The 24,355-nt window shown below is 35.2% G+C and overlaps 1 pseudogene; it reads left to right on the forward strand.

Annotated features, from left to right (window-relative positions):
• The first annotated feature begins 5,135 nt into the window (after positions 1–5,135).
• LOC110202598 (ER membrane protein complex subunit 8 pseudogene) lies at positions 5,136–23,443 on the forward strand (annotated as a pseudogene).
• The last annotated feature ends 912 nt before the right edge of the window (positions 23,444–24,355 follow it).

Consider the following 24,355-nt stretch of genomic DNA (forward strand, 5'->3'; position numbering starts at 1 on the left):
ACATTCAATTTACAGATGTCCAATCAACCCAAAGATTTTCTCCACTGAAAAACTAAGCCAATACATTATAACTGTATAATAGATTATACTGTACTAAGCTTTTACCTATAGATTATTTGATCCCTTTCAAGTAGGCAGGTCATGACTTATTATATTTATTTTCCATAGGGGTTAGCTAAAATGACTAGACAGATTGAAAGAAATGTAAAAGGGTAGATGACAGAGTTTTTATTAAGTGCTAATTATGTGCCAGGAGCTATCCTAAGTGGTGGGGATAGAAATACAATAAGATAAAATAATCCCTGCTCTCAAAAGTTTCCATCCTAATAAAGAAAAATACAACATAAAGAAAAAGTGGAAAGCAGGATAGATAGATGGATATCCCAGCAAGGGTAAGAATATTTGTGAAGAGCTGTCAACAATACAGAGTATAAATTGAACTAGAAGTGAAGTAAACATGCCTGCGGCCTCTCAAGAATTGTGAGCCTCACCAGGCACTCACCAGTCAGAAAAGCACATTACAGTGCCAAAATCTGGAATGGTGCTATGAGATCTGAGAGTCAGAGAAGTTTAGTAACTTTTCCAAGGCTATACTGGAAATAGCTAGAACAGGAGGAATTTGAAACTAGGTCTTTCAACTCCAAATGCACTGTCCTTTCTACCATATTACAACACTGTTTTAAATACTCAATATTACTTATGCTCACTATTCATTCCTAAGCAAAATACAAGGTATCTTAGTGCAACATTGCACTAAAACTATTGGGACAACAATATTGGGATAGGTAATACTGAATATTTAAAACAGTATTGCAGTTATTCCCTCCCTAGTTAATTGATAGCTATTATTAAAGCTTAAAACTGCATTAAGAATTTTGGGGTACCATATACATAGTATTGTTAACCTTGGTTTATCAGGCATATGATACATTCAATAAACAATATTTATAATTTTTCTTAGATTGATTTTCCCCCACCCCATTAGTTATTATTCTCATTCTAAAACTGATAACCTTCCATAATGTAGAATTTTAATCAGGTAATTTCTTCCTTCAACAACATCAGGATTTTAAGACAAATTTTCTCTCTAATGACTTGAATGTTCTTAAGAACAGTTAATAAGTGTTCTCCTTCCCTCAATATCTCTACATTGGTCCTTCTTTCTTTTGTTACATGCATCATTCCTTTCTCTTAGATTCTTGATAAAATAAAAATAAAAAAAACCCATCACCTGAATTAGCTTATGTCCTTTTCTATTTCTCATGTCTAAAACCTCTTTTTCATTTTCTAAAATTTCTCCATTTCTAACTTTTTCTTCTGCATCAACTCACAATGGCCCTGGTTTCCTTCAAAGAGATCAGTGTCAAATTACACTCCAAATTCTTAGAATTATTAAATATCGTAGGTGAAATGGTCTTTATATGTCATCTGATCTATCATTTCACCCACTTAAGGGATTTTTATTTTTTTTCTAACACTGCAGATAAATAAAGATAATCAATCTTAACTTTTATATAGTGCCTTACAAAGTATCATTGTATATATTAATTTATGTGATCCTTACATCTCTGTGAGCCAAGATTTGAACTTATTTCTCCATTACACCACATCTCTGTGATTTCTCTGGCAAACAAATGGTCCTCTAATGCCAGCTTAAACACTTCTAGTGATAGAAAGGTCATTATGTCATAAGACAGCTCAATTCATTGTTGGAAAATAAATGTCGCAAAATTTTCTTTAGAGTTATGACTGTACGTGGTAATTTATATGTATATCATCAGACATTTGGAGTTCTGCAGTACTGGCACTGCAGTATAGCCTGTGCGTTGCCTTCCTTAAATCCAGGGAAAGGCAGAATCACTCTATTAATTATCTAGGGAGGGAACGCAACATCTGAGTTGTTCACCAGGTGGCAATTTCCTTAAATCACCAGGCTAGGAGTCACCTCAATTCTCATTCTACAGCCTCCCAAAAAGCTGCAGAATCCTTAGTGGTAATCAAAGGACACTGAGCTTTCAAACATCCATATTCCCCCTGCCAGTGCCATTACTACTAATTTCATGGTATCAAGTAATGGAATTGTCTATATTCAGTTCTTACACCAAAGAATGATATGAAAAAGTATTCAAAAAGTATACAAAGCAGAATATATTGGAAATCTAATCTCTCAACTGAATGGCTACCACACACCCAGGGCACATTTACTCATCGTACTGTGAAAACGTCTTCAATGAATACAGTTAAAATAAAAAGGGACATGCCTTCCTACTTAGAGTTCTTCTCCAAGCACCTTTCCCAAATTACTCTTTGACTTCCCAAATATTTGGAATGCCAGGAAACACCACTCACATCCACCCTTGAAGATCAGGAAGGTGTTTCAAGTCTGAGATCTTTCTAAGTCAGAGACCATAAGCTGTGGAAATCAAGGGAAACATGGTAGAAAGGTGCTGTCTTCTTCACTTCTCCAGCTGATAGTTTTAGTGAGTCTGAACTTCCATTTACTACTCTAACCTCCAGAACTTGATCTCTTGGTACTATAAATTTGGGGGACTTGTCATCATCTTGGCTCCTCTTCCTCTTGTTCTCACAAAAACAAAGTCTTAGTTCAATATAGTACGAGGCCACTAGCAGTCCCAATCCCCAAATAAACTACTCTTTAGTGATCTCAGCTACAAACCAATCAAATTCTCCTGATAACAGTCAGGAAGTCTGAAATCTCATGGATTCATCCCAGTCACAGTGGCTGCCTACTTCTTGAACCCCACACAACAATCAAGAAGTCTTGTTCAAGGGTAACAGCAGGATGATGACATGACAGATTCATATCATTGTCCTCCTTTGCCATACAGATTACAGCAACTGTAATCTCAGGATATAACAAATCTGCTTTCCCCTGTGAGAACTTCCAGGTCTCCTAGTCATGCCACAGTGATGTAATGGCACTGGTGAAATACTCAATAAATTTTTGTTTGGCCAAAATCCACCTGCTCAACAGTTTCCAGTCACCTTTCCCAAAACTGTTCCAAGTTCTTCTGCCTTCTGGGAAAAGAGTCACTTCCATCTTCTTATACTTAGGTGGTTTGAAATTAATTACCTTCCTGTTTGCCTAAAATAACTTGTTTCTTAGTTCTTCATGAAGTTAAACATAGAACAATTTCCTTTTACATTCTAAATTCTATGCCAGATTTGGTAGTCATTGGGGACATTAATCCTTTTTAAGGGACAGGTCTGTCTTGAATAGAGAAGGTTCACAATTTTTTTTAAACACCATCTCCTCAGTTCAGTTACATGACTCACTGTTCCACCTTATTCTAACATGTCAGTGCAGTGGGGAAATGGAACATTATTATGACACCCACTTTCTCACCATACACACACACACATACACACACACACACACACACACACACCCACAAACACACACCACACAATTGACAATCCAAGCTAATTCCAAATGGCTTGAAGATAAGTAGGTATCAGTCAATAATGAATCAATCATTGTGATATTGCCAAGAACAGCTAAGCAAGTACACTCCTAATAATACTTCTATTAGAGCAGGCAAAGGCTGCATTAGTTTTTCTACCAGTCATATTATACCATTGATTCATTTAAAGCTTTGGGTAAACTATAAGTCCTACCCACATAAAATGTTCTTAAGCCTGGTTTCTTCCATTAATTACTAAACTATAATTCTAGACTCTTGAGAAGAGCTTCATAACATTTTAGAAAAAGGTACAGATCGGGGCAGCTAGGTGGAGAAGTGCATAGAGCATGGCCCTGGATTCAGGAGGACCTGAGTTCAAATCCAGCCTCAGACACATAATGCTAACTAACTGTGTGACCCTGGGCAAGTCACTTAACCCCATTGACTAGCAAAAAAAAAAAGAAAAAGAAAAAGAAAAAGGTACAGATCTATAGCTTCAATGAAGATGTTAGAGTTTCTCCAAATTTTAATCTAATATCACTTTGTCATTTTGGGAATTTACCTCAATGATGTTCCAAAATATTCGGTCTCTACCAGGACAATGTGGATGGCATGAACACTTCAGTTCCAGTGAAATTTATTTTCTATTTATAACGGAAATTGGTATGCTGTCATGAGAAGGAGAATTCCCTGTTTTCATGTGACTTTGTTTACTTACATTATTAGCTTCAACTTTATGAAATCTAAAAATATGGCAAGCATGCAATCCATCTTTCAGGGAAAAGAGAGGTAGCATCCTATTAATTAATTTCACATGCATAATGATTCCAAGAAGAATAGGAAATTCTCAAGAATGCATTTCTAAAGACACAAAGAGAACCTATTTTGATGGGGTGGGGAAGGTAATTACTTGAGGAGATCAATCTGATTGAATGTAGAACTCAATCTTCTAACAAATTTTATTTTTTCTTTATTGTTTTGTATATGTGTGTATATATATGTGTGTGTGTGTATATATATATATATATGCATATATATATATATATATATATATATATATATTCAATTACTTAGCCTTATTTTTCCCTTCTACCTTACAGAAAGAAAAAGACAAACAAGAATCTTAAGATAAATATTTATAGTTAAGCAAAACAAGTCCCCATATTGGCCATATACTGAAATGTATATCTCATTCTTTTTATTAGTCCCTCACTCCTCTGTCAGAAATGGGTTACCCTTCCTAACTGTCCATCTTACCAAATCATGGCTGATCACTTCATTGATCATAGTTATTGTCTTTAAATATTGTTCATTTTTATAATATTTCAACTTGGATTTTCAAAAGACATGTACAAAAAGTGGAACCAAGGGAAGATAACAGATCATGAATATAATATGTAGCATGACAAGGTAATAATAATATCTGGATTGCTAAAAATAAGAATAAGCTGAAGCTGGCAAAGAAAATGAAATGCAGCAAAAAGGTTTGTTGTTGTCATTTTTAACATACAGTGGGGACAGATAAAGGAAGAAAAGATATATGGGTCCACTGCTTAGGGTGGGTGAAGAAATTATTATGGACAATGAATGGAAAACAAAATTGTTCTAGTATTATTTTAATACTGTTTCTTCTGCTAAAGAAAATGGCTTTTGAACTTGAAAGGAAAGAAAAATGGCTAACAAAAGGGTTAATGAATCATTATTAAAAGGATGGTTAGTGAAAGTATGGTAAGGAAAATGATAATAATAATAATAATAAAACAGTATGGCTTCATTAATTATGAGGCATGCCAAATTAACTTTATTTCCTCTTTTGAAAAGATCACAAAACAGGTAGACCAGGGGTGCCTGTCAATGCTAATATTTTAGTACAGTGTTTGATAAGGACTCATGTTATTCATATGGAAAAGATCGAGAAATCTAGGTTAGGTAATAGGACAATCAAATGGATTTGGAAGAAACTGAATGGTTAGACCCAAAGATTAGTCATTAATAGTTTGAAGCAATGATGAGAGGAAGTTTCTAGTACAGTACCACAGGGCTCTATGTTTAGTAATCTAAAATGTTAGTTAAACATTTTAGTTAAAATGTTAAAGCAACTTATAACTGTAATTTTTAATTTTCATTAACAAAAAAAAAGTTCTCTGAGATAGCTAAAGTATGAGATCAGAGAAGCAGTATCAAAAAAGATCCTAATAGGTAGGATTCAAATAATATTAATTTAATAGTAATAAATGCAAGATCATAACTGCAGTGGTGGTGGGGAAATATGGGTAGTGTCTTTAGTATTTTGTCTAAAATATTTAGAATTTTTACCAGACAGCAACCTCAATATAAGTGAACAATACAATGTATTTGAATAAATAATGGCTTTAAAGTTTAGGAGCACAGGGAATTTCTGGTATGGAATTTCCTTTACCAAAGCTTATTAAAATTTGTCTTTGACTTAATAGTTGGGACCTCTGAAAATTCTTGAGCTACATAGAGGCTAAATAATTTGACCAGGATCACAGGGTTAATTAAATATCAGATGTGAAATTTGAACCTAGGTCTTTCTGACTCCGAGAGTAGAAATCTATACAATGTACAAAACACATTGCTTCTAATAGTGGGACATGGGAGCCAAAAAAGTAAATGTAATCTTGGACTGCCTTAAGAGCCTTGTCAGACCACATTTGGGGCATTGTGCACAAATGTCAGAAAAGACAATGATAACCTTGAGAGCATCTGAAGAAGACCAGCCAAGTTGGTGAAAAGTCTTGAGTTTATCTGATATAAAGAATGGTGAAAGGCATGAAAATATTTTGCCCAGAGAAGAAAGGACTCAACTGGAAGATAATAGCTATCACCAAGATAGCAAGTGTTAAGTTGAGAATGATTAGACTTAGTCTGCTTGAAGGATTAGAAGTTGTAAGCAAATAAATTTAGGGATAATCAAAGACTTCTTAATTTTTATTAGACCTATAATTTAATTGATTTAGGGAGCTCCTAGTGAGGAATGTCCCCTATGAATTCAGATCATCACCTCCTCTGCAATTTGCAGTATTAGAGAATTGCCTAGGACACAGAAAATTCACTTGATATGGGTCACATGACCAATTTGTGTCAGAGAGAAGACTTGAACCCAGTTTTCCTGCCTCCAAGGATAACTTTGTATGCTTTATGTTGCTTCCCTGAAGCATAATTATAGCTTCCCTGAAGCATAATGGATTATCTTGGAAGGTGCTAGGTTCTGTGTTACTGAAGAACTTCAATGTTGGGATGGCCAGTTGGCTGGCATCATGCAGAAGGTGTCCTTTATCAATTAAAGTTTGGACTAGATTATCTCTGATCTCTTCCATTTCTGGTGTTTTGTTACTCTGTGATCTCTTCATCTAAATAGATCAAATTGTTAAATATGATATGGCCAAGTACAGATCCCTATGTTACTAGAGATATTCTCAAAGTTCACTTCAATTCACTTAAGACCCTGTTTAAGGAGGTGTCATAGATATTGTGGTGCTATGAGTTAAATACATCACTTACCCCATTCTCAAGAAGCTTAATATCTAACAGTAGAATTTATTTTTTATGTTTATTATATAGTGAAATTATAGTGTATATGTCTAGGCAAAGTGCTATGAGTAGCATGGAGAGGGGGAAATCTGCCACTGCATTTGGACTCGATGGTCTTCATACTGGATTTAATATGTGAGGCATGGAGAATTACACTTCAGATTTAGTTGGAAAATATTGCCTAGTTTTTTTGGCAGTGACAATTTTAAAGGCACCTAGGAATCAATTTTTAAGATATTTTAAGTAGAGGAAATTTACAAAAGAATGGAAATGGTTGTAAATGGATTGTACAGCCCCATATCCCCCTTAAAAAGGTTAGCAAAAAAAGAATATAAGCATCTGCTGTCATATACATATCTACACATACATATGTGTATATACACATATGCATGGATATACGTATATTTGTGTACATGCATATATAATATATATATATATATATATATATATATATATATATATATATGTCTGAGAATGCCCCATGCAATTCTTTGAATAGATGGTTACATGTAATATACCACTACATATTTCTATCTCTATCTCTCTAATACACACAAACACATATTTGCATACACACATACATATAAGTATACATATATGTATACATATATTTTATATTGAGAGAGAGAGAGAGAGAGAGGAGAGAGAGAGAAGAGAGAGAGAGAGGAAGAGAGAGAACAGATCTATGATTTCTGATGTAAGGAGTTCCTAATAAGGAAAATCCATCTTCTAATCTAGACTGATATGGATTGGCAACTGGTCTACAACTTATGTCTTAGAAGGTATACTCATAAAGACATGTTACAGATGGTAAAGTAAGCATATCAATCCACTGCCTTTTCATTAATATTGAGTGACTTGCTGCAGATCACATAGCCAGTATTTGTCAGAAGTAGAACTTGAATCTATATCTTGCTGCTTTGAAGACCAGCTCAAAGTGATATCAATAGACTAACTCACAATTACAGGTGACCCAAAAGACAATGTTTAGTAAATGTAGATAAGCCCTGGTGTATTATTGGTGTCAATTAAAATCAAGGTAAACTGAGGCACAATGTTCTGAGTATAATTTATTGACAACACAAATTTGCCAATAAATCCAGGCTCACCCCCCCACCTCAAAAAAGCTAAGACTCTTAATGTGGGAGACAGATCTCTTCTATGGACAAAAGGAGTAACATCCAGAATAGAGGGAAGTATCATAGATGGGGGGAAATAATGTGACTGGTTACAAAATCTATAGCAATATAGGTGTGAGAAATAATATGATTGTCCAGAAATTGGGGATGAGGGGCTACTAACAACCCCTCTCTCCATGCTGTCCTAAGAAATATTCACTGTTTGAATCCACCTGCAAGAAGAGTTAAGCCATAGTGGACCAGACTACATTGGATAATATAACAGACTCCCTGGCATCCACCTCCAACCTTCAGGGATAATAGATTTCTCTGAAGCAAGACTAGAACAGTGATTAACAGGAGAGCTGAACTTCTAAACTTAACTCAGAGACAAAGAGTGATATATAGGAACTCAATTTCCTTAACTTAACTCTGAGACAAATAAAACATGACTTAGGCAGTTATAAAAATGTTGATTGTGATGCAGAATGAAATAAATAACAAAATAGAATCAATTTGATTTTCCCAATTTTCATTAGTGATGAATTAAATTCAAGCTGTGTGTAAAAATTGAAGACATCATCAAGGACATAGAAAGCCCCACGATTCAATGGAAAGAACTCTGTATTTGGAATCAAAGGATCTGAGTTTGAATCTGAGCTCTGTGACATACTACCTGTTTGAGGGAGGCATAGAGGAAGAGGAATAAGCATTTATTAAATACTTATTATTTGCCAGGCACTATGCTATGGGTCTTACAAATATTATCTCATAAACTTCTCTAGGCCTAGTGTAAAGTGAGTAATTAGATAATATAACCTCTGTGGTATTTTTCCAGATCTGAAGTTAAGATCTTGGTCAGAAAAGAGGTGGGTCAATCTTAGAATGATTGATAACACTTGGACATACACTTAATTGCCCTGGCAGCCATGAAACATGAAGAATCAGAGGAAGACCAATGGCATATTGGGAGAAACTTCTTTCGAAGTTTTATGGAAAGACATGACCAACTACTGTATGAGATAAGAAATCATAGAGGGCTTAGTATATGTATTTGCAAAGGGGGTACCTAATGAGATCAGAAGTTCACTGTAGATAATATGGACATTTACAAAGCAGGTATACTAGAATGCACAGCATTATGATCTACCTTACTCCCTGATTTTAAAGCAGAGAACTGTGGGATCTGAAGTAACTTCTTAAAGAATATAACATCCTAATTAGCTATTTAGTCATAATAAGATGTGATCCAAATATATATTTTTGAATAGCTGAGTTTACTAATTATATCTTATCAGGTTATTTCAAAATATATAATATGTATTATATCATATGAAGTAAATGAAGCTTTGAACTTTAACTTTAATGAAAGCTACAGAAATATTTTGGATACATTTATTATATCAGCATTATTCAATATAATTTCTCAATATAATAGCAAATATAATTTAAATTGGAATAGACTTTACTTCCTACTCTAATATGAGACTTTTGGCCACAGATTAATCATAGAGGTTATGGGGGTATTTCATAAATAGCTAGCTACACTGTCCAAATAAATACAGAATATTCTACTAGGTCACTAAATCTCAAGTCACTAACGAGGGGCTAAATATAGAGTGTTTGATAAAATAAGTACAGGGCTACTCTTGTCTAGGAATTTTTTTTTCTACACATGTAAATCATGGCATTCTATTAAAAAGGAAAAAGGTTCATGAGTATATGTGCGCATGATACAAAAGGTCGGGGGGAGAAAGCAAATTATCTTTGTTTTAAGAATATATTTCCACACATTGTACATACAGAAGGTAACTTCTACCTAACCATTAAAAAAAAAAAAAACCTCCTTTCTGGGCTCCACTTTTGAACATGACCTGTTCTATAAGTGAATGCCAAGGGAAATTTCATTTTTCTATTCACCCATGGAAGAATTAGGTTCAAATGTCAAGGAATCCATTTATAAATCTATGTCTAATCTCAACAATATCCTTACTCTCTTACCACAAATAGATATTTGTGTGTATATGTGTAATAAGAGGCACTATATCAGAGTAGATGAATTCCTTCTCTTGGAACCAGAAAGACCCAAGTTCAAGTTCATAATCTGACACATATAGGCTATGCAACCTTATACAAATCATTTAAGCTTAGTGCTATATGTAACTCTATACAGTAGTATAGAGGAGTAGTAATAGTAGTAGTAGTAATAGTAGTAGTAGTAGTAGTAGCAGTAGTAGTAGTAGTAGTAGTAGTAGTAGTAGTAGTAGTAGTAGCAGCCGTAGCCACTTGCATTACAAAGCTTTGAGTTTTCCAAACCATTTACAAATATCTCATTTTATCCCCACAACAACCCTGAGAGATAGTTGTGCTTATTATACCCACTTTGGGGATTGTAAAATTGATACAGAACGAGTTTAAGTGCCCAGGTTCAAAATGCTAGGAAGTGCCTGAATCTGGATTTGAACTCAGGTATTCCTCACTCAAATCTCTATCCACTGCGCCATACAGATGTCTTTTAGAAAAGGTACCAAAGTGCATGTGTAGAAGGAATTTCCTCTTCCATGAGTTTTGCAACTGATGAAATTACAAATTCAGCCCTTTCTTTATTCCAGCAGTAGGGAACCTGTGTCCTCAAGGCCACATGTGGTGTTCTAGGTCCTCAAATGAGGCCCTTTGACTGAATCCAAACTTCACAGAACAAATCCTTTAATTAAGGGGATTTGGACTTGGGGCTAAGTCTATGTGTAAATGCCAAAACATAGTAACATAATCATTATATATTACATATATAAATATAGGTACATAGATATCTGTCTATGGCATCTATATCTATCTAACATCTTTTAACCATTTTAGCTACAATAAAAATGCCCTTGTCACTCACTTGGCATTTGATAAAAGAAAGTTTGTGTTTTACAAACAGGTTACCTTTATAATTTGAAACAGCTACATTCAGTAACATTTTGCAAAAACTACTACTTGTGTTTCTAATGTGGAAATAGAAATAAAAGTTCAGAAATGACATCAATTAAGATGTTATATATTAAGATCTATAAGTATTTAAACTTTATATCAATACATGGTATTAGTAGTAGTGAAAAATTAAATGTGCTCTTCTAAAAAGAGTTATTCAATTCTTGTCTTAAAATTGCTCTAATTTTTCTTTAACATCCCCAAACTATTCTACTTTTTATTGTTTGGCTCTTCAGCACTTGACATTCCATTTGCCAAGAAGCATATCACCAACTCATTTGTGTTAATATATGAGAATGTCCAAGTTGCCAAAATGGGATGAAATCATAACAATTGATATAAATCTCCAAAGCTGAAACAATCATGTGGAGATAAACATTCATCACTTAGACAGTTGAAATAAATGTACTGGCTATGTCACATGAAAGTTATTTTGACTTTGCAAGGTACTATGTATTTTGTGTCTGAGCAGTCTGGCTGATGAAGAAGACAGAAAATGAATATTGGGGCAGAAAATGTAGAATGAAAATAAAGGATCAATTTAATTTGCAAAGGATAAAATATGTTCCCCTTTGCATGTAAATGGTTTAGTTGTTGCTTGGGGCAAATGAAGTAATTTTGTTCCTGAAAAACTGACAAAATATATGGGTGAAGAATTTTTTTTTTAAATTTCTGTTCAAATGAAAGAACAAACATGAGGGACCAGAAAGAAAACTTGGAGGATCTATTTGAGGGCAGAGAAACGAGGACATTATATTCCCCTAGTTCATTTTTGTGACTTTTTTTTTAAGAACTTGAGATGTTACAACTCACAAATATTAAATAAATGTTTGGAGACTGAGGGAGACTATACTGATTTTTGAAACAAATTAAACGTGGATTTCATAAATTATATCATAAAATAGCTAGCAGAAAAGAGACTTCTTCTGTTGCTAATTGTTCATAAAGGGAACAAGGACATCAAGATATACAGTCAAGAGATATGAATCATCCTGAACTGTTGTACTTTCCCCACTGATATACCTCTCTGTCAAGTATACACATATATACACTCTCTCCCTTAAGCACAATGTGCGTATAGGTGTATTGGTGTTAGAGTGTGAACAAGGTATATGATTGACCTAAAATATATACATTATTCTTTCATTTACTTTATGTTAAAAAGGTACTGATGTTTAATGTACTAATTATTGTAACTTTTGCTTTGTCATAAGGTAAATATTTTATATTTAACAATTAATGGTTCCATGGTGACTCATTTGGTATAATAAGAAGCACATCAATGAGGACTCAAGAGCTTCATTGGCTTATATATTCTCATGTAACAGGGCTATCCATAGGACCATGTAAGGGCTTGAATTACAGTCAAGTGGTGGTGGTTCATCTCTATTAATCCTAGACCAGACAGTGTAAAGTTGGCCACATCCATGCCAAGTGCTACATATAGATCAGGATCAGAAATCCTTGGAGGTTGCTTTTTCAGAATGGTAAGATGTTACTTAATGAATAACTACCTTAAAAGCAATAGAAACATAGATAATATTTGAGTACTCTAAATCATCAAACACCAATATTATATACCCTATAGTCCTTAGCTTCTATTTAAGATATGTAATATACCTACTTGTGGAGCCTAAAAGACACTCAGCCTACTATTATATTCTTTGGATTTTGAGTCCTCTCATCTGGCCTGTAGTTGATTTATTTTTTAATGTGTCATTTCCCCCAATTAGAGTGTTAGCTTCTTCAGAGCAGGACTGCCTTGTTTTCCTTTCCTTTTCTTTTTTTTTAAATCGATATCTCCAGCAATTAGCACAGTACTTGGCACACATTAAGTGCTTCAAAAAACCTTTTTAATTTATTCATAATAAATGGTGGATGTTTACCAGTGTGATTTAAAATATACTAATCTTAAAGCAGAATAACTAAGTTATAGTAAAATTGGACTCAAAGATGTAACCAGTAAATAAACCATGCTGAGCTACAGAGCATGCATACTCACAAAATGTGCTTCTGAGGAAATAAACATTTACTCCACAGACACAAAATGCAATATTGATTAAAAAAAACCCTCCTTTAGCCTTGCAAGCAAAATATTCACCATCTTCCAACTCTGGAATTTGCCCAAATAGTTTTTCTGCCTAGATTTTAATGTCAGCAGTCGGCTAGATGACATTTGTTGCTACTTAGAGAAGGCCCTTTCCTTAGAGAGTAATTTGAATGGCAATGGAAGCTATAGAGCCACAGCTAATTCAGAGGAAGCTGGAAAATGGGGCACAGCCTCATTCAGTTTGGCATAAATACAAATATACCTATGGACAGAGCTAAATGTTACAAATAGCTCTTTGTGGATTGCAGTCATGTTTCTTTTTTTTTCCCCTCTGGGATGGTCTTTCTGAACCTTGATCTCTGGATCTTATCTCTTTGGTATCTCTTCAGATAATTTTTTGATCTTTGTACCAACCCTGATTCTAATCCTATGAAAGTTTTCTACCTGTAGCACTACAGGGGAGTATTTGTATCACCAACTATTGACTATAACTTATTGCATGATTCACCATATTCTTGAGTGTGAAATAACATGTGAAAGCCTGTTATTGTTATTCTAAGTGACAAAGTTTCAGCCTATACCAGTGAATGCTCATGTTCAGCTCATTTCAGGAGATAGGGGTGAGAGAGAGAAGTGCAAGTAAGAAAACTAGTGATAAGATCTCCCTAAGGTTGAACCACATTTCAAGATATAGACAATAAGTCAGGGAGGAAGTTGAGTGTAAGCTCCTTGAGGGCAGGGACTCAAATTTTAAATTGTATTCCCCAGTGGCTAACATGGTACCTAGAACATAGTAGACATGTAATAAATGGTTTACTATTGAAGAATGTGGTAGAACAATTGACATACCTCAACAAATTCCCTCTAAAATAAGACCTATCGCACACAAATATTAGTCAATAAACACTCCTTATGTATGTATGTGCGTGTGTGTTTGTGTGTGTGTAAGCAAAGCAAACTGGAGGGTGCTGTTCTTCTTACCCTATCCCATACCTATTAGACTCTTCCTTTGAGATCTGTTTCTTCTTCAGGGATATCCTTGATACCAGTTCTAGCATGAGCTTTTCTTGCATAAAAAGGTTTTTGGGAGGGGTCACACACAGCATGATTTACCTGAACTTTGAAAGAAGATAGGAACCTTTCAGGGTTACTATCTGGAGCCCTGGTAAGAGGTATAGTAGGTCATTCTTACCTCTATGAGGAAATGACTATATTATACACCTAACCTCAAACTTCCGAATGTCAGCTATGTAGTCTCTTTTAAAAAAAATCTTTTCATCTCATAGTTTTCATACATAATTTTAAATTGAAATAATGGGAAACTTTAAGTAGTTCTTTTAAAATGTATTTTATCTTATGATAGGTGCCTTATTCCATTAACAAAATTATTTATTTAAATAATTTTATAAAGGTGAGAAGAAAAAAAATAATATTGAAACAATCTGTTTCTTAGTGATAAGTTTCAATGAAGGAAATTATTGTAATTGTAAGAATGTCTTTCAGATGTGGCCCAGTTGGGAACTTGGGAATGTAGAATATTAATTAAAATGAAAACGAACATCAACAGTTAGGAGAATCAATCCTAGAGGAATAGGAAATATTAAAATGTATTATTACTATAAACTTCACATTTCTTTGGTGAAATGAGAAAGACTTGGCGTGCGATGGTTCATGGGTTCGTGAAGAATTGGAAACGACTGAACAACTGAACAATAACAAAAACAAAGTATTACTAAGCATAAATACATACTTGGCACAAATAATTTGATTGAATATATTAATGAGGTGTTTTTTGATTTGAGTGTACCACATACACCTGTTTTGGTCTACACCTGCTTCCCTGAGATGGTCTGGTGGTGATCTAGGCTCTCATGTAGATAAGACTACCATCATAATGGATGTACAACCTGATGAAACCAACTAGTATTGGTGGTTAACTGTGGAATGCATTTGACATATTGTTATTATTTGGTTGTTTTCATTCATGACTGACTCTTCATGACTCAAATTGGGGTTTTCCTGGCAAAGATACTGGAGTGGTTTGTCATTTCCTTCTCCAACTCATTTTATAGATGAGGAAACCAAGGCAAACAGTGTCACACAGCTAGTGTCTATGGCCAGATTTGAACTTAGGAAGATGAGTCTTTCTGACTCCAGGCCTAACCACTGCATCCCCAGCTGCCCTAATTGACACATTTTCTATGAGTTAAAAGAGATTGACCCTTTTGTGTGGCCTTGGGTCATGGTTGTTGTAGGAGAGTAATGATTTAATAAGGGCTTATGTTTTAAAAATATTTTTCTCAATGACCTGTCAGAATAATTTTGTTTTCCAGTTAGGACAATTACACTCAGTTTTGTTTCTTTAAAAATATATAACACGGAGAAGTAGATTAGTGGGGAAACAAACTATTAATGATAATAAACTAATAGAGAGAGATATGAGTAGTTATATTTGTTGATCCACATATATTTCATCTAAGTTCTGTTTTTGCTCAGTCAACTGAAGCAATACTACTATGTCTCCACATCAGAGTATGATGTGGCTAAATGAGCTTGAAATGACTATAAAGTGTTGTTTTTACCAAATGATGGAAAAGCTCACAGATGCTCAGTCTAGTGGCATCAGATTTTATAACAGTTTCAGGGGTTTTCTGAATACTACATGGGATCAAGATTGTCAGAGAAGGAACATATGTTGTTCTACAATGTATAATTAACTCCTTTGATCTTGTTGGATCTGTTATTTGACACAGAAATCAACCCTCACCTCATCCCATCTGTCTCTTATCTCAAACACATTGTTTGATTTTTACAACAAGATATGGAATCATAGAGAAGTCTTGTACCTTACACTCATTTTACACGATTGATTCTATGATCCTCTAGAACTGGTTTAATCTTTGTGAACAAAATTATTATTCTATTTCAACAGGAATAATCAGTCTAATTATTACCTTCTTTCCCTGAAGGGTATAAAAACATACCAACCTAAAATTATAGAAGTGAAAAAAGAAGAGAAAAAAAAGTTCTGAAGTCACAGTGAGAAATTTGAGGACTCTAAGCAGAATTTTCCAAAAGATCTTTGGAATTTGAAAAACCCCCAAACTTCAAAACAATAACACTCCTTTGCCTGAGTCCATATCTCTTTGCTTCCTTCTATATTTTTCTCTGAGTCTGTTTCTTCTTGTTTTTGTCTCTTTCTCTCTGTCTCAATCAACCATTCTCATTCTCTCTCTCTGTCTCTCTCTCTGTCTCTCTCTCTCTCTCTCTCTTTCACACACACACACCCCTTTTCTACATTCCACATTCTCCTAACAACCTAAAAAAAATGCAGGTATCTTAAAGAATTTGACCCAAGTGGGTATTGAGATAAGTATAGAATTTTATGTAATCTTTGATGTTTCTTATACCCAATTTGTAAAAACTCATTAGCAGAACCTAGTGCCAGAGGCTATGTTTGCTATCCACATAATTTTATTTCCTTATGCTTAGCTCACTGCCTAGCCCATAGTAAGTGTTTAATAAATACTTGTTGACTAACCATGGAGGGCAGGGCTTAAAGGGGACTTCTTTTCCCTTTGGTCTAAAGTCTTACAAATGCTGCTTATTTTATAGCTTCTCAAAGTACTGTTAGGTTGGGGCAAGGTGTCTCCTGAGTTTATAACAATTGAATCTCCTGTAAATCAGAAAATAAGGACCAGTGATCCATAATCTGGAAAGATTAAATAATTCATATTAAATAATCCCCTAGAGTTTTCTTAAAATATTTTGAACTTTTTCTTTCTCAATTAAAAAAAGAAATACTCTCAGGAAGAAGAAATGGTGAAAAATACATATGTGACTATAAAAAGCATAATAACTTCTTGAAATTGGTGTCTACTTCGCACTGAACAGTGGCCACCAATCAAGAACTACACTCACTTCAGTGTTAGTTTGCAGTTCTGTGATCTGGGCTGGATGTTGAGTCATTGAACAATGGTTTAATTTCAGAGCTATGAGTTCTTTGTGAGATTCCTTAGTGTTTTGCCATACTTTCACATTATTTTCCTGTAGAGTAGAACTTATAAACACAGAGAAAAAACTTCCTTGATAAGTACCAATCAAAACTTAGCAGCTGCAAAACAATAACCATGTGTAGAAGATAAAGGGAAAGAGATTCCATGTGGCATAATCTGCATAGGCATCGTGTTGGGTTTCTGTTTTCATCAGTACGCAACTCTTTCTCCTCACCTATTTTCTTTTTTTCTATTCCTTGCACTTGCCCTTCCCATTCTTGCATTTGGGTCTCAGTACAAAGGTATACTTAGAGATTACAGATTAGAAATGATTTTTAAATAGCTTATATTAGTATATTCTGAAGAATTAATAGTTAAAAGCATGATACTTTCAACTAAGTAAACTATTCATCCAAGACTTGAATATCATTAAGACTACATGGCTAGTGCAACTACTTTGCTCCAGTAATTATTAAACGGGAGCTTTGCATGATGGGGCTACTTGATTGCTTCACCAGCAGTGCTGAAGTCAGAGATTTTTTTTTAATAAACTACTGGGATATGACTGATTTGTTCAAATATACATAGATAAGCCCTTAGAGAAAATAGAGTATAAAGAAATGTGAAACTATTTTTTTCTATTTTGTGATAAAACACACACATACCTAAATATTTTTTAATTGCAGGAAAATGCTTACAATTGTCAGAAATACATTATTATTGTTGTTGTTGTTAACATTTTGAGGGGAGGAGCCAATTCATATCATCATGAATGGAAGTGAAAGGCAGCTGTTTTCTAGTTCAGAATGTAATTCTTCCAAGATTGAATATAAAAAAGTTCTTGATTTCTTTAGAGAAAACAGCTCTCATATAAAAAAAGAAGAAAAAAAAATCTTGAGAAAGGAGAATTCAGTTTTCCTTTAATATACTGAACTGTTTTTTTTAAACTCATAAATGTATTTATTATGCTTGTAAAATCAATTCCAAGCTTCTGTTCTGATTTTGATCTAAGGGACTAAACTCATTTTCTAAATTCTACTTTATTGTGACATTGAGCCTTATAAAATAGGTAGAATTTTGTCAGGAGGAACAAAAGAGTTTTCTTGTCTAATAACCACATTCTATTTCATCTGCAGTTATTTGAGAAAAATCTATTTATTTATAAATATTGTCTTTGTTCATAGAGTTCTTATAAAACAGTATAGCAGACAGTGTGCTGCATGATTCATTCTCGGTAAGAATCCAGTGCAACACCAAACAACTGAGAATAAAAAGGATTCTTTAGAAGGCTTGCAATACTTCCCAATGTTTCAATACTGAATCACAAAGGCAGGGAAATTAAAGTAAATGCTTGTGTTAAATAGTTGAAGCTAAAAATATCAGCATTTCTACTAAATCTCCTTCCCACAGATAGTTTTTGTTTCTGTAAAATCAAAAATTATTAAAGATTGAATAATCTATGATACAGATTTCTTCTAAAAAATTAAGCATTTTCCTATAAGAACATGAAATGCATACAAGGTGTGGGAAATGCAACAAGTATTCACAATTATGTATTTATGTAAGTCACAGGAAAGGAAATAATGTAAAAGAAATCATTCAAGAATTAAAGCAAATAACCTAGCAGGATGTGTTGGAAGAATCTTAACTGAGTACCATAGTTAGATAGGGAAGACAAAGTGTCATATTCTTCAATGTGATATTATCTTTGTACTATTTACTTAACCAAGTTATAATTGCAGCTTCAGAGTCTCTAATCCATCACATATGACAGGCAACATTATGTAGGGGAGAGGGTACTGTCTCTGGGTCAAGAACACCTATTAAGTTCTCTCTCTGATACCTACTGGCTGTATGACCCTGGGCAAGTTAATTAACAACAGTACAAATCTCTAAGATGCTTAAGATGTGAGAAGGTAGTGACCTATATAGGTAAAAAGATGTTTCCTCACCTGGGAGTTTCTCATGAGTCAAACTCAGACCAAGTCTCTACCCATATATATTAAACAAGTTACATTCTTCCTTTGCCTCACCAGCAATCTAATCTAAATTCTGAAACTGTTCAGTGTACTCTTGAACCTAATTTACCTAAATATAATAGACTTCTTATTTGTGAAGTAAGAAAAAAAAAAGAAAAAAAAGAAAAAAAACAGCTTGGAGAAGTATCTAAGATAGATAAATCCTCCCAGTGAACTCATTTACTCAATCCATTCCATAGAAATGGAGATTTAAAAAAATCTTAACCAGGAAATGGAATTTTGATATTGCACAAACTTTTAATACAAGTTATTCTGAAGTTAAAAAGAAAACAAAACATATTTTCTAGATGGCCTTTATCATAACTAACCTGAATCCTATTAATTGAGTTTTATAGCCATTGTCTTCTATGAAAGTTTCATGTGGAAGATACACTTTCCTTTCCTCATACATAATAATTCTTCATAAAAATAAGGATAGAAGACTCACTGATCAATCTTTCTTCATATGATAAAAACCAAATTTCTTTTACTTTATTTATGGGCCTTATTATTTACTGCTTAATCATTTCAGGTCCATTGCAGCATTAGACATTTATGTCTAAGAATCCCTCTATCCCACTTAAAGATCTGGAGGTTGTTATTTGTGATTTTTCAGATCCCAATATCTTCTTCCTCCATTCCTGGGAGTTCATTGTCTGACTCATCCTCTACTTCTTTAGCCCAATTTATACCTTAATACCAGGGGACTTCTATGTACATGTTGATATTCCTTCAGATGCCTTAACCTCCCATTTCTTTAATATTCTCAATTCCTATGACTTTTTTTTCACCACTCTACCTTGACTGAACATAGGAATGGTAATACTCTTTTTCTTTTGTTTTTGCCTAAATGTGTCCAATTTCCACAATCAAGAAATCTGAAATTACTTTTTGCAATGTTCTTTAATTACATCTTTACTCATGATTTACTTTTCCTAAACCTATTCTTCATCCTGTTATCTCCAATCTATGCCCCTCATAGTTCATAATACTTTCCCAGTCCATTACCCCTACCCAGATTATGTTTTCCTTCCTTCTCAGTCTCTATTTTTTGGTTAATCAGATATATTGTACACTATCCTCCGCTCTAATATTTCTTGTTTTCTTCTCCTATCACCAGTACTGGATGGTTATCACTGGATTCCTTACTGGATCTTACTCCCATGCTTCTAAAGAGAGCTGAAAGAAGTCATACAACTGCGAAAACTGCATTGGCTAAAATACCCCTTCCCCCAATATCAACTGGGCTCTCCTAGAAGCAAGGAAATCCTTTTGCATCTCTCTAATTAATTCTCTATGTCATTTATCAGAGTTGTTCCATACATTCTCTTTTCTCCTCAAGTTCTCAGCACCCTATTTCTTAGCTGTCACAAATGAAGACCTCATTGCATTATTTGGCAGGAAATTTAAGGCTTTACTTTATTATATCCCTCTGATATCATCTCATCTCATAAATCTTTGACACCACTCATTATTATCTCCTCCTTTACTCTCTTAATTAATCTCTGAAGAAAAAGTGACCCTTGCACCTTTCTAAGGCTACTTGTACCTGTACCTTTATTTCCATCCCCACACACTTCATTGTATGTTCCATGACTTTTCTCTGGCTGTCACACTTGTCTTTAATCCTCTCCTTCTTCTTTTTACCTCCTAGAAACCTTGGATTTCTTGAGAACTCATCATAAACAATACTTTCAAAAGTTAATCATTTCCCATCTACCACAGTGCTAGTGTCTTCCCCTCAAAGCTTAGTTTCCATCAGTCCTGACTATATTTTTCATGTACTCATTTATATACATGTACTTTCAAACACTAGAATGAAAACTCCTTGAGGACAAAGATTCTGTATCTCTAAATCTTAGCACAGTATTTGACACATAAAAGCCAAGTTGATTACTTTCACTGATGGGTTAATCTTCTCCCATCTTATCTACCAGGTTATCATAGTATCATCTAATTCTCTGTGTATGTGCATGTGTGTGTGTGTGTGTGTATGTCTCTCTCTCTCTCTCTCTCTCTCTCTCTCTCTCTCTCTCTCTCTCTCTCTCTCCTCATTGTTTCCTGCTCTGCTGCTTATAAATATTCACAAGTCTTCCCCATCCTTCAAATATATATATTTAAGAACCTTGTTTTGCTCACCAGCTATAATCCTATATCTCTCCTCCTTTTTTCCCCCCTCACCAGAGTTTTTGAAAATTTTATCTACAGCAGCTGCCTCTACTTCCTTTTCCTCCTACTCTTCTAATTCTTCTTTAATCTAGATCACAACCTAATCTTTCAGCTGAAACTGCTTTCTACAATGTTATAGATGATCTCTTAGCAGCAAACCCTAATTTCCCCTTCTAAATTCACATCCTTTTTGATTTCTCTGTATCATTTGACCTTTTTGATCACCTTGTTCTCATGGATATACTCATCTCTGGGTTTTTGTAGCACTGTATCTATAACACTTCACCATCTTACTTGTCTGACCACCTTTCCTCAGGGTTTTGTTGTTTGTTTGTTTTCAGTTTTGTTTTTATTTTGTTATTTTGCTGGATTGTCATCCAGATCACAACCCTAACTGTGGGTTTACCTCAACTCTCTGTTGATGGAATTATCTTTTCTCTCTACAGCCTCCCTTTTGGTGATCTCCTCCCATGGGTTCAATTATCATCTCTATATAGATGACTCCCAGATCTATACATCCAGTCCAATCTCTCTCCTGAGGTCTACTCCCACAACACCAATTACTCATCGGGCATTTTGAAAGGGATGTTCAAAACAGAATTCATTAACCTTGTACCAAACCTTCTTCTTTTTGAACTTCTCTTTGTCAAAAACAGACATCTTTCCATTCACTCAAAGTTGCATCCTTGTAATAGAATATTGCAAGGATAATAATCCATGGGTCAGCTAGTTGGCAAAGTGGATATAAAATGCTGGACCTACAGTTAGGAACACTCATCTTCCTGAATTCAACTTTGGCCTCAGATACTTACTAGATGTGTGGCAAATCACTTAACTGTTTCCCTCAGTTCTTCATCTGTAAATAAGCTAGAGAAGTAAATGGCAAACCACACCGGTGACTTTGGCAAGAAAACCTCAAAAGATGTCATGAAGAGTTGAACAGGACTGAAAAACAAGGAATAATACAACTTATCCATGATAATACAACTTATCATTTTCACTCACCTCACACATCTAATCAGCTCTCTATCACCACAACATTTCTGGCCCTTCTCCCTTTCTTTCTACTAACAGTCACCATACTAACTTGTCTCTGTGACTCAAATGTCTCTCTACTCTAATCTGTCCTCCACATAGACTCAAATCTAATTAGGGTATTGGGTGCATAGATTTGAGCTTGTAAACTAATTCACACCACATACACACATTCAATAGACAATAGTGGTTTCCTATTACTTCTCAGGTGAATCACAAAGTTCTCAGTTTGATGTTTAAAAAGCTATTGTGGGGCTGGGTGCTTCCCGACACCTGACACCTGGACGGCTGTGGTCCAACCGAGCCAGGCAGAGGGGAGAAAGCAGCCGGCCACCCCGGGGGGCCAGGCCAGGCTAGGCCTCGAAACCAGTCAGTCTATACTGAGAGGCCTTGAGGCCTGAGCAGAGCAACATCATGGGGGAAGAGCTGAGCCAGGTCTGGGAGGCTGCCCAGCTGCCGTCATCTCAAGCCTGTGGCTGGTATGAAGCTGACCACCCAGGCCTACTGCAAGATGGTGCTGCATGGGGCCAAGTACCCCTACTGTGCTGTCAACAGACTATTGATATCCCAGAAGAAGAAGCTTCACAAGGAGCAGCCATGGCACAAGGACCCAAACCCACACTAGACCCTCTTTGTGGACTGCAATCCCCTCTTCCACAGTACTCTGGTTCTGGCCCCCATGCTGGAGGTGGCCCTCACTTTGATTGATTCATGGTGCAAAGATAATAGCTCTGTGATTGCTGGTTATTATCAAGCTAATGAATATGTAAAAAATGCCAGTCCAAACCAGGTTGCTAAGAAGGAAGCTTCCAGAATTGCAGAGGGCTTCAATGACACCGCACTTCAAATGGTAGACAACACAAATTTTACAATGGAGAGCACAGAACCCACGATTCATGTGTATGAGCATCATGGAAACAAATGGGGGTGCAGAGCTCCACAATATGATTATTGTGAAGACTGACCACAAGCCAAGAGTGTCTCGGCATCTCTCTTGGACATCAGGTCATATAAAACCCTTGTGGATTTTGATAACCACCTGGACAACATCCGAAATGATTGGACAAATCCAGAGATGAATAAAGCTGTTCTACACCTATGTTAGGGAGGGATTCCACTGACTGATTTATGGACATTTCCACTGCACTGAAGAGGAAAAAAAGAAATTTTTTAAAAATGTAAATAGAATAATATCTCATACCTTGTGTAGAAAGGCAAGAGTTTTAAGAAATAGTATGTGTCTAAATGGCTATATTTTTAAAGCAAAGATCTGTAGAAGAGATTTAAGCTATGGAGTCTAACCTAGCTGTCTCTGTGGATTCTTTCCAACTAACAACAACAAAAAAAAGCTATAGAACTTGGTCTCATTCTACAACAAAAGTCTTATTCCATGTGACCACTTTCCACAAACTCTCTTATCTAGGTGACCCCATTTTGAATGGACATTGCCTCAGGCAAATTGAGACCTTAGGTTAAAAAGTCCACAGCCTACAACAGTATATGGGGCCATCTCCAGTCCTCCCAGTTGATATCTTACCACTGGATCCAGATGGCTCTGAGGAGAAAGTGATGCTGGTGACTTTGTACAGCCCTCCTTCACTTAAATCCAATTCATTTGCAAGTCATGGCATCACCTTCCTGGTGCCATAGTGTTTTCAAGAACAAAGGACAAACAACAACAACCCAGCATCCCAGAGACTGAATAAAGCACAAGAAGAGTAGGCCTGTCATTTCCTTGTTGTAGAAACCTCCCATGTGAGAAAACTCCTTCTACCACTGTAGGGAGGCATTTTTCCATTCAAATTATGAGCTTAAAGTTCTCTAGAGCACTGAGAGGTTGTGCCTTGCTCAGGGTCAAATGACCAGCAGGTATCAGAGGTAGACTCTGAGCCCAGGTAATCTGGGCATTGAGGCCATCTGTGATACCATGAAGAAATGCTTGCTAATTCATTGATCTTAAAGAATGGAAGGGAAAGTAGTACAGATACAACTTAATGGAGAAAAGTAGAGAGGATAG

The sequence above is a fragment of the Phascolarctos cinereus genome, unplaced genomic scaffold, assembly GCF_003287225.1.
Source record: "Phascolarctos cinereus isolate Bilbo 61053 unplaced genomic scaffold, phaCin_HiC Scaffold_4;HRSCAF=312, whole genome shotgun sequence".
Taxonomy (NCBI): domain Eukaryota; kingdom Metazoa; phylum Chordata; class Mammalia; order Diprotodontia; family Phascolarctidae; genus Phascolarctos; species Phascolarctos cinereus.